Consider the following 12325-nt stretch of genomic DNA (forward strand, 5'->3'; position numbering starts at 1 on the left):
TGGAACATGGAAACAGTCAATAGCCTGTCCAAGGGTATTCTGCTAATAAGCAACAGAAGCGGGATTTGAGTCCAGTTTTCTTTGAGTCCAGAGCCAGGGCTTTTAACCACGATAGTGAATTAACACTGCTTTGGAGGTTTGGGACAACTGCAGGACCCTTTTAGGATTCAGTCCTATGCAGCAGGAAGTGGTTATAGATGATGAAATAGAGAAACCCATCATCAGTGTCCCCAGGGAACCCAAAAGCCAAAACAACAACAGGCAGTTGAAACAGTAGCCCCGGGAGCAGCATCGTCCTGTGAGCCAAGCAGGACCCAGGAATTAGTTCAGGGTGATGCTGGGCATAGACCCATGGGACCAAACTGGGCAGCCATCTTGGACTCCGTTTCTGGATTGCATTCCTGGTTCAATGTTACATGTGTCATATGGCATTACCTCTCTGACAGAAGGAGAAAGAGGTGGTTCACGTTGACTGTTCTCCTTACTCAGCCTCATGGCAAAAGATCGAATACCATGCTGTGATTCATGGGAAGGTAGCAGAGCTCAGGGCTTCAGGACATTAGCTCATGGGACAACTGTCCTGTTCAAATCCCAGTTGTGCTACATGTCACCACGTGATCAGGGCTAAATCTGCACCTTCCTTTTCTCGTCCATAAAATGAGGGTAATGCTGGTACCTTCCTGTGCTGGTTAATTTTATGAGTTAACTTGGCTCGGCAACACTGCCCAGCTATTTGGTCAAACATCAGTCTGGATGTTGCTGTGAAGGTATTTTCTAGATGAGAGTAACATTTAAATTAGTAGACTTTGAGTAAAGCAGGTGACTGTCCATCATGCGGGTGGGCCTCATCCAATCAGTCGAAGGCCTTCCTGGAAAAGACATGACTGAGCATGATGGGGCTCAACATGCACCATCAGCTCTTCCTGGGTCTCAGCCTGCTGGCCGCCCCTACGGATTTCAGACTGCCATCCCTACAAGTATATGAGGTAACTCCTTAAAATACCCCTCTCTCTCTTTCTTGGATATATAATAGTTTGTAGATCTTACTGGTTCTATTTCTTTGGAGAATCCTGACTGCTACACATCTCATTGGCTTGTTTTGAGGATTAAGTGAGTTACTACATCTGAAGCTCATAGAGCAGAACCTTGCGCAGAGTAAGCCGTGAACATATGAGCGATTACATTAAATCCGGTTCTAAGTGATGCAAGCTGCGTGCACGCTGTGTGAGGTAAAGGTGTGAGGTGGGACGTGAGGCTGAGAAAGGCACAGACAGGCCTTGCCCTCAGGAAGAGGACGGTCCAGTGGGAGGGACAGGCGTGAACATGGCAATTGTACCACCTGAGGAGAGAGACACAGAAGAGGAACAGTGCTAATAGTGGGCTGTGTACATGGGGCTCTCAGACATGACCTGCTGCTCAGGGTCAGTGCCTTTATCTAGGTCCTTCTAGTGTTATAAGAAGGGGCGAGTTTAAGGTTATGACCGCCTCCCAGATGTGAGACTGGATTTTGCACAGGGAAGTTGATGCTTATTCAATCATGAGGTTACAAGAGGCATGGCTACCAAGAGACCTATCGCACTTGACCCTGGGTCAGTAAAGAGCAAACGTTTTCATAGCAGGTATATATGCCCATCCACAATCAGGTGGGCACAGACACAGGTGAACTGGAAAGGCAGCTCTTGTCCTTGGGAATAAGAGCCTAGGGAGGAAAATCTTCACCTAAAAAGGGATTGCCATCACTTTGCTGGAGTAGAGGTCAGGGCCAGGGTGATGGGGGCACAGGGCAGGGGAGGACCAGAGCTAATGGGAGGTGGAAGGATAGTGGGGCTTCTTTGGATAAATAGTAGCTCTGGGAAAAGCAGGGGAAGAAAGCTCCCCTTGCTGGGCCTGGAGGAGGCAGGGGACGTTTGGTGTCCTGCAGGTCTCTGTGTCCTGGGAGTGGGGAAGGGGAGTAGCATTTGATACAGGAAGTGAGACCTGTCCAACCCCAGCAAGTTTCTTCTAGAACAAACCCACTTGCAATTATGCATGATTCATGTTGTTATAAGAAAGCAGTGGCATCACTGCTAAAGCAATGCTCTTACCCTAGCCCCTGTCTTTTACTGAATTTTAAGATAATTTTGTGATGCCGTCCAGAGAAGGAACCCCAATTGCTTGGACACAGAAGCCTGCCATGCTCTTTCTTAGAGCTCCTCTAGCACCCAGCATGGTGTCTTGCATAAAATACAACCTTACAGAAATGAATTAAACTGTAAACCTTTGCATTTCAGCTCATTCAAGCCAATCAATCAATGTTTAGTGATTGTTGACAGAGACATAATCAAAGAATTTCAGCTCTAAAAAAGCCATTAGATATCAGCTATTCACCCATCTCATTAAAGAGATGAAGATACAGGGACTTTGAAGTACTGAGAAATTTGCCCCAAATTACCAAGTAGCATGGCTCATCAGGTAAAGACCACCCAGACCTTTATAGTCTAAGAAACATAACGACACTGCAAATCCTCTGGAATTGCATGTTTTCAGATGTGGTCTGTTCATTTGTCTGTGGCTGGTCTTCTCTGTCATTTAGAGAGGGGTGCTGATAAGATAAAGATCATTGGTTCTGTTCTCTTATGGATGAGTTGGCTTCCATCTGTCCCTGGGTGATGAATTGCATGCTCACCTGCTCATAGCCCAAAAGATCAATGGAGGGAGTGCAGCTGGATCAGTGCAAAATCACCCTCAAGTATGCAGTGGGCGTTTTCCAGAAAGGCGCTAGTTTAAGGGATGTGAGGAGATGAATCAGACACTGTTCTTGCTTTTGTGAGACTCAAAGTCAATCGGCAAAGTAGCATGAACACAGGAAACAGGCCAAGGAAAAGAGTGAACTAATCATAGGAAGCAGTTGGCAAGGTGGCCACATTTCGGGCTGTTGTCCCCATGGCAGCAGGGCAGTGTCTCCATGACCTTGGCCAGGGTTTTGCTTGTTCTGCACTTAGGTCACAGCCATTGGGTATCCTTGCAGTCGTTTGCCATTGAACAGCAAATGAGTTGAGGTTTCCATCTTGAAAATCAAGGATGAGGCAACGTCAGGAAAGAGCCTGGAAGCACAATTTGCAAGCCAGTGAAGCTGGAAATGAACAAGGGAACGTTGTTAGGGCATGCTCCCGAATTCTGCAGGGCAGACTGTATTTTCTGCAGGGAGAAAAGGAGAGCAGGAAAACCCGCGTTCGTAAGAATCTTTCAGCGGCCAAGTGCGTCTGTTTGTGGGCTATATATGAACTCCCAGGTAGAAAACATGTTGGAACAAAATTGATTTGGAATGGGAAATCTGTTTGGAAGTTGAATGTAGTGGCTTCTTTCACAGAATCTCTTAGAAGCAGCCAACATAGCTTCTTGGTGATCTGGGTTGGGGTATGTTACTGAGGCCACCTCAAAGAACCACCCCAGTCACAGCAGAACCCATGGCAGCTTCCACCTGGTGAGAAAGGACATTGGTGCCCATGCCTGGCTTGAGAGATCCTTGTAGGAGAACATGGCTTGCTCTGACTAGGTTCTTATAAGAAACTTTGCAGAATTAGATAGAGAGCCAATCCAAATCATCAAAAAGATAATCGTAAACACCTCCTCTAAAATTAAGCCCTCCTAAGACAGTACCAATTCACAGGAATCTTTGTAATAATATCACCTCCAATTGATTAAAAAGCATAGACTGAGGAGAGTTTCCAAAGTGTTGGAGAGTTTCTCAAGGTAAAGTTTCCACAAAAGAAAAGAGCACGAATCTGAATTAGATATCAAGTCAACACAAAGACAAGTGCATTTCCTGGTGGTGTTGATAAACCAAGACAGATAAGGGGGAGCTCAGGCAAATGTTTGCAAGGGAAGCTTCGGAGAGCAAAAGCAGTATCAGACACATCCCAGGAAACTTGCTTCAAAAATAGAAATGAATTTATTAGTAAGTCAAAAGATGAGCTAGGTTGTCATTACACGACAAAATTGAATGATATTCACTCGTATACACACAATGTGTTCAATCCCAAGGAGTTCAACTTTTGGAAATAATTTTGGAGCTAAATTAAAAAGTAACTTCGATAACAGCCTGGCCAGCCCCGTATCCTTCCTTTTACTTGAAAAAAAAAATCAAGTTTCCTCTGAATTGAGTTTGAACATTCCTGGTGGAATTCGTTCAGGGCTCTGTAAATTGCTAACATTCCATCTTGCCATGTTTTATAAACACATAAAAGGCTATTGTTGCTCAGAGTTAGGTTTTTAATAATTTTTCAACTCCTTTTACCTCTGGAGTCCACTTAAAGCTATCCTCTGTTGGGAAGCCATTTGTGAATATCAGAGTTTTTTATGAGAACAGAGTTAGTCTTTCTTATGGAGAATAATTCTACACTGGCAGAGAGCTGCACGAGATGACCTAATAGGTCTTTTTATCTCTAATTTCTATGATTCTATGAAAATCATCACCCACTATAAGAAACAGATGTTGGTTGGTAGACAATGGCTGTGAGGATCCATCTTCCTCCATCAGCATAGGTTGCCACCTCTCCCCCCATTTCTCTACTCTGTGGCAGCTGATGAGATATTTATAGCTCCCTTCCTCAGCCTGCCAATTATAATTATCAATATCTCCACTGATTAAAAAAAAAACAGGCACCATCAGAGTTGTGCACAGTATGTGATAAGCCAAGTTGGAGCTGAAAATAAGGATAGCTTCTTCCAATTATGGACAAAAGAGAGGTGCGTTTGGTGGCTGAGCTGCCACCTCGGCTGCGTTCATGTGACCATAGAGACCTTTCGCCTCTCTTGAGGCACCTTTTTGGACAAATAGGAGGTGGCAATGCCCTTGTGAGATGCTATTGCTTGGATAGACAATGCTGTCTGTACTGTACAGAGTTGGAGAGTTGCTTTAAATATAATAAATAAAAGTGAAATCTCACACAAGGCAGCACAGCTTAGTAATTGCTGTTTTGGAGCTCACGTCTCCGCAGTTATTTAGCTCAGCATTTCATCTCCAGCTGCAGCACAATTTTTGCCAAATATAGATAAATGAAGTTAAAGTTATTGGCAACCACTAGTTCTGTGTCCCTGTTTCGAGTTTATAGATTTCGTAGGAAAGGCATCACTTTATTTCTGCAGCAGACAATTGTTCTTCTAAAGCGAGAACTTTTTCCATGGCACAATCTGTGTGACATTTTAACTGAGGCAGGAAGTTTTATCAGAGAGAGATGTGGGCAGCTGGAGTGAGGTGTCTGAACTGTGGACTAGTAGAAACTTGGAGGTAGAGGGAAGATGGACTTTCAACCCAACCAACATATTTTAAGGGTTTCCAAACCTTAATGAAATTTGAATAAAGTATGTGCAGACACTCCCTTTCATCATGGATGCCTTACGGCAGTCAGGGCTCCATCCCCTTCTGCAGCTACCCCAAGACTCACCTTCCAAACGAAATAAGCAGCCCCCATCATCTGAAAACAGTATTTGGTTCTAGTCTTTAATTTCTGGTGGAAATTGAGGCTATAAAGGTCCCTGTAAGATGACTACCTAAGAATTACAGTGTTAAGACTTTAAAGAGATCTCAGAACTGGAGTTCTACTTCCCGTGGCATGAAACTCCCTTCTAAGGTGGGTGACCCCGGCCCCCTTTTGATCACCTTTGGATGAATAGAAAACTTAGTCTTCCAAGAAGACTTCACTTCACTATCCGGTCTTATTGTTGGGATTAAATATTTATTTAGAGCTCCTTTGGTAGAGGCTAGGGGTCAGCCATCATGCCTCCCGTGGGTGTTGTCTTCTCCATCCTAAACACATCATTCTCTCCATTATCTTGTGGCTTCGTGTTAGACTCCTTATCACTGCGGTGGCTTTGCCACTTTGGAGAAAATGCTTTCCAGAATCTTATGTAGCTGCAAAGTAGGATAAGAAGACACGTTTTGGAAGAGCATCATCTGAGTCACAATCAATTCCATTTACACAGATATGCACGCATACACACACACACGTGCACACACACACACACACACACACACACACACAATCTCAAAGTCCTGGCCATTAACTGACCTGAAAATATGTGGTTAGATCCTTAAAGTTAATTTTTCTATCCCTGTTTAACTCACTTACACTTACAACAAGGTCATTCCCATATTGCTTTGCCTGCTGACCCTTCTGGATGTGACGTTAGAACAGAGTCAAAATTAATCTCCTTTCCCACCTCGCTCCTCCGTCCCTTTATGCTCTTTCACTCTCTCATTTTCTTTTTCCATGAATGATTTGCCCATCTAAAGGACAGATAAAATTCAGCGATGAGAAAATCACTTAAACATTCTAGAGTGCATTCTTTTCAGTTCATGTAATATTGGTGATCACCTCTATTGGAAATCATGTTAGAAACACCTTTCCTGTTTATTGTCTTTCTACCAAATCTCAAGACGAAGCAAGCCCACCTTTCCAGGTCCCCTGGACTAGCCTCCTCTAGAGCTGGTGGCAGCTCTCTTATCACAGCTGTCACACTGTATTACAAATAAATATTTTTACATAGCTCCTCCCCTCCACACCGGTTCATGGCCACTTTTAATTTATTTTCACGTTCTAAGTTTATCTTGCTAGTTACCGATGCATAGGCAGTCCTTAGCAAATATAGTGGGTTGTCAGGAAAATCATGACACATTTTTGCAACGAAAAACAGAAAAAGTATGTCATGACTTTTCTGACAACCCAATATATTAAATGAGTGAATGTGCTAACAACAAAAATGATTTGGGGAAATAGAACCAAAACAAAAGGAGCGCCCACCTCTGAACAAAGTTTTAAAAAGAGGCGAAGATGCATTAGTGATGGCCCCTGGAATATGGACCCTCTGTCTGCTAGCTTGCTCCCTGTTTGGCCCCCTCCCGTGATGCTGTGGGACAGGTGCTGAGCAAGCCGTGCCCTGAGGGCCCCGTTGGGGGGGTGGCATCAGAGGAGAGGCACGTGCTGTCTGTGCTCCTGTGCGGTTTAAGGGCTCAGCTGCGGCTCACCGCTGGTTGCCTGTTGGATCCGGGCCTCATTTTCCAAATGGGGAGGTCCCCTGTCACCTCCAGGCAAACCGTCCTCTGCTGCTGCCCCTTCTTCTCGAGGAAAGGTGTCCAGCAGGCTCAGGGGCTTAGGGGGCTCCACTGCTTCTCTGAACCTGAGTTGTCTGTCTTCTACTAGCAGCACAGGGACGTCTAAGGCATCTAATCTGAGTGTGAAGACCACGTGCCCTAGAGGAAAGAGCCTGTGGGAATTCTGCTCCTCCACCCCTGCAGGAGGCACCAAGACAACATCTGTCTGGGTCCTACATCCTGCCCTGTGGCAGAGAGACCAGATCTGTGAGCATCTTTTCTCCCAGCTGAACATTTTATGATTCTGAGGGGACCCAAATGAATTGCAATGAAGAAACACTGACTTGACTTGGCAAGACTTCCTGTCAGCCACAGACGGGACAAGGCCCGAGGGACACCTCATAGTGGCTGAGCCACTGGCCTTGACTCTCAAGTCAGTTTAGGGTTAATCTTGAGTGTTTGGGTTCTTCTCATAAGCCCTGCTTTTCTTGGTCCATTTAGGCCCACAGCTACCATTAGTTTTTTCCTTCCTCCCTTTCTCCCTCCCTTCCTTCCTTCCTTCCTTTCTTCCTTCCTTCCTTCTTCCTTCCTTTCTTCCTTCCTCCTTCCTTCCTTCCTCCCTTCCTCCTTCCTTCCCTCTCTCCATTGAGGTAAAATTCACATAACATATAATTAACCATTAACCACTTTAAAGTGCAAAATTGCACAGTTGAGTGGCATTTAGGATGCTCACAATGTTGTTCAGCCACCACCACTCTCTAGTTCCAAGACATTCTTATTAACCCAGAAGGAAACCCTGTGCCCCTTAAGCAGTCGCTCCCCAGGCCCCCTTCCCGGCCCCTGGCATCCATTCTCACACTACTGTCGGCGTTTGCGTCTTCACATGGTGGGTGTTGGAAACAATCCCATTCAGTCCGTTTACTTATTTGCAAAATGTATTATATTAACACACGTCATGCCAGGCATTAACTCTAACTCGGCAACACTATAAAAGAGTGAATGCTTTTATTCCCACTTTGCAGGTGAAGAGACCGAGGCAGTGGGGCTCTGTCACTGTCAACCAGCTGGTGAAGGGCGGAGCGAGAACTCTGACACATGCTGGCCCTCCTGGAACCTGCTCTTCACACACTTGGCCAGTTACCATCCAGCACGTTCTGTTCAGACACTGCCCCCTGCTGTCCTGCCCCTCCTTGGGGCCATGGCTTAGACACTGTGACAACTGCCCCCTTTGTCGTGGACTACATGAGCTTTTTCGGTTTTCACCTTCTCATTCTGGTTTTGTCCTGTAGCTTTACAGGCATTGGGCGACAGGAGAGAGATCCAGTACTAACATCTGTGCTGTAATTTTCCATGACTATCTCAGAATAACTGAAGACATGACCACTACTTTTTGGACCAAAGCGTCTTTTAGGCTTCATACTGACCTCTTTGGACAAGCAGGGTTTAGGTAAGAGTCCAAATGCTTCGCAACGTTCTTTTGGAAGTTGAGCAAAACTGGAAATGTTGTCAGTGAGAAATAACCAAAGTTCATGGCCAAGTAGCAATATGTTTGCTTAACCTTGGGGAAAAAAGATCTTTTTCAGTTTATAAAGTTTGATGTAATTGTAACCCTTCCCCCAATTAAAAAAGCAACAGAAAATAGGCTAGGACCAAGGGCTGAAAATGTTCCTTGTGTGTAGAAATACAAATATATTAATACAAATATAATTTTATTTTACTATAAACACATATACATGCTTCTTGTAAATACATAGACATAACTCTTTTCAAATTGCAGAGTCATGGGACTTACTGGTTTTATTGATTTGTCCAACATGAACAATTTTTGTTTTCATAAAACAAAAGTAGCTTTTTTTTTTTTAAAAGATTTTATTGGGAAATTGGGGGAGGGGAACAGCGCTGGGGAATCGGGGGAAGGGGAACAAACAAGTTGCTGTCCTTTTGTTTTTCAGTCTAGTTGTGGAGGATGTTGCTTCACTGGCCCAAGTTGGCACCATCACTGTGCTCTTCCCGGGTGAGGGAGATCAGTCGCCGGCTTCTGGACGGCCGCTCACTGCGGCTGCTGGCCGCTCACGCTGGCTGCTGGCTACACACAGTAGCCCATGGCAACCCACTGCCACAGGGGCTGCAGCCTACGCCGGCGACCCACAGCAGCCCAGCTCCAGGTTGAACTGTTGTTCAGCATCTTAGCTGTGGAGGGCAGTGTCACTGGCCCTCATATGTGGGATCCGAACCAGGGCCCTCTGGCATCCCAAGCGAGTTCTTAACCAACGCGCCACTCGGCCGGCCCAAAAGTAGCTTTTAAAATAATGTATAGAATTATTAAAAATCATCATGGTTTGCGTGGGGTTTTGGTTTTGTCTCACATTTGCTTATGAGGCGAGCAGCTGGCAGTGTCTGTGTGAGTCAGTCCAGGGATCAGAGTGAGCTCCCGGGGGGTCCACGTTCCTCCTTGAGGCCCCTGAAGTGACGAAGGTGACCGTCAGAATGGGACCCCACACGCTGTCCCTATGCGGCAGATGCCGTCCTAAGTGCCCCACATGTTTGATGTCTAATCCTCACCACAAACCCACGAAGTCCAGGCTCTTATCATCATTGTCTTACAGAGGGGGAAACTGAGGCACAGCGCATAGTCAGGAGGTTTGAGCATGGGGTCTGGTTTCATTGCTGGCACTGGGGACGTAGATGTCACTCTCCCTCATCACCACTTGGCTTCCTTCTATTCAGAAAAGCAAAGCCCAAGGAAATGAACACAAGCTCTCCTGCTAGGGCCTCTGCTTAGTCGCCATGAACAGAGCTGGGAGGCGTCTTTCTCCCCGGCCGGTGCCGGCCTCTGTGTCTGCGAAGGGCCGTGCATGGGGACGGGGCCTCACAGAGGCCAGGGCTTTAGACGACCCTGCGAAGCCATAGACTTCTTTATGCTGTTGGTTTGTACCTTACAGGGACAAGGAGATGTTAAGACCTACTTTGTGACTGGGTTTTTCTTTTCACTTTGTAATGAGAATTGTAGAAGTACAATTCTGTGCTATCTCAAAGAAATGTAACTACATTAGCTCTAATGTGGTGAGAGCACACGTTATTTTAGTAAAATAGTACAAGTGGCCTGACAATGACAGTTCTTCGGTATAAATCCTTTGTGCAAATGTACGGCTTGGTGTCTTCAGTGACAAGGGCTAACAATGCAAATTGTTGTCACCACTTCTGGCATCTTCCATCCCGCTGGCTGGCTTTATGCCCGAGTCAGGGCTCCTACATGAGGAAGTGAACTTGAAGAAAAGCAGTGGGGAGAGGACAGTGAGAAGAACACGGGGAGCGCGGGGGTCCAGCTGCCCCTCAGACATGACCAGCAGGAGAGAGGTGCAGCCCCATCAACGGAAACACTTGTCACAGCGTGAAGTGGGTTGTGGGAATTCAACAAACATCGTCTACTTCCTTCTTCTTGCTGACATGAGGGTCTGGTCCAGGCAAGACCAAGACATCAGATAAACTCAGGTCGATGGGGCAAGTCTCACCCCCGGGCCGTGGTTGTGTGGAGGGCTATGATCAGAAGGCTGCTGCGGCTGAGACCTCAGTGGGGCGGGGTCAGGGGTGGCTTAGGATGTCTGCCACGGGTAAGCAGGGGCTACGAGGCAGCAGGCACAGGGCACATGTGACAAGTGACGTGGGATAGTAAAAATGGATGTCACTTATTAAGTCCCACTAAAAGTGCACATTTGACACCTTACACACATTGACCCATGAATTCTTCACACCAGCCAGTGAGATCCATGTTATGAGGTTCATTTTCCAGGTGTGGTCACTGAGAATTAAAGAGCTGAAGTCGAAGTTCCATGGCAGCTCGGTGGCAGGGCCCGGGCTTGACCTCACGTCTGTCTCATTTCAAAGCCTTGCTCTCTCCACCCCTCTCTGCTGGCGGCTGTCAGGGATCAGCTGTCGTTTCTGCTGAGAAGTCCAGCCCATGTGACTGGTGAGCGCTTTGTGCAGGGTTGATCTGGGGTGCAGCCTTTCCTGGTCAGCAGAGCCCGTCTTCATTTGGACTTAGAGGAAGTCTCCAGCAGAAATACGGATCTGGGAGCAATCAATCCCTGGACAGTCTGCCTTCCCTCTTACAATATTTGGCATGGACTATCTTCAAAGTGACAAAGCGAGGAAAAATGCTCAGCTAATTGAGACGTGGAAAACACCTTCTTTTTACCCAATATACCCCAAGGCCCATGGTTTTGGTGTGTGTCTGTTTCAATAAATCCTAAATTACCAGGATGGTTGCCTCGTGTTTCATTACCTCACTGTAAATGTTTAAGCATGGTCCAGTGGTAAAGGAAAAATCACAGAACCCCCCTATCCTGGTTGCTCCCTCCCACTCCCCGTTAGTGGAAATAAAAGAGGAGGACTGGGCTCCGTCCTGGCCGGTCACTGAGCTGTCCGGCTCCGCACTGCATTTGGCCCGTGGTGTTCCAGCTTTGCTCATGAATAATCAGCAGTCACATCTGGATTCACATATTTACCTAAATGTAGACAAACCCAGATGATCTTGGATCTGCCTGATGTGTTTCTATCTGATACTGTCTTTTTTCCCCTAAACATCTCACCCCACCATCTCACGCCTCCACGTTGCTCTTTTCTCCAAAGATTTAACAACAAAAACATGTGCTTTTCCCCCCTCCCCTCCAACGTTCTCCACCCAAGCAATGAGAGTAAGGGTTTAAGAAATATACCCTCTTTTTTTCTTTAAAGTGATTCAATGCACATTTTTTAATATGTGTGACATGCAAAAAAACGTCGGAACATCTTAAAACAGTGATGCCTTCAGACCCTGCGTGTTTTAACTTCTCCTTTTAAAGGAAGCCGTAAAAAACCATCTCCACCCCAAAAAGGGAGCTTGCCTTCAGGCGTACACACGTGTGCGCACCCAGGACTCCCTTACACTCCACCCGCCTTCCCACTTTTTTTTTTTTATTAGAAAACACTTGAAACTTATCATGTGCAGCAGATGGGAGTAGAAAATGCAACTTGAAGACAGTTATATAAATATATCCTTGATGTCTGTTTTGCTTTTCAATTTGCAGCAAAAAGTACAAAGGTAGGGTTGCGCGCCAGCAAGGCCGCCTGTGTCTCCTGATATCCATTCCAGATGTTGGCTAGACTTCGTGGAGCCAGGCTTATGACACTGGGGCTGCAGCCGGGGTCTCCTTGTCCAGGTGTGATGCCTCATGCTGCCCCCCCACCCCCCACGCTGGCTGGCCTCGTCCAAAC

General features: G+C 46.2%; 1 long non-coding RNA gene across 2 annotated transcripts in view; it reads left to right on the forward strand.

Annotated features, from left to right (window-relative positions):
• The window catches only part of LOC109372306 (uncharacterized), a 166760-nt gene extending 157919 nt beyond the window's left edge, over nucleotides 1-8841 (forward strand). The window contains exon 4 of one of the 2 annotated variants that reach the window (XR_002122030.1): nucleotides 8095-8841. This is a non-coding gene — a long non-coding RNA (uncharacterized LOC109372306). Of the gene's footprint in view, nucleotides 1-7181; nucleotides 7252-8094 lie in introns of those variants that run through there. The other variant, XR_002122031.1, reaches the window with a different exon arrangement.
• The last annotated feature ends 3484 nt before the right edge of the window (nucleotides 8842-12325 follow it).

This window comes from Hipposideros armiger, unplaced genomic scaffold (genome assembly GCF_001890085.2).
Source record: "Hipposideros armiger isolate ML-2016 unplaced genomic scaffold, ASM189008v1 scaffold_622, whole genome shotgun sequence".
NCBI classification, from domain to species: domain Eukaryota; kingdom Metazoa; phylum Chordata; class Mammalia; order Chiroptera; family Hipposideridae; genus Hipposideros; species Hipposideros armiger.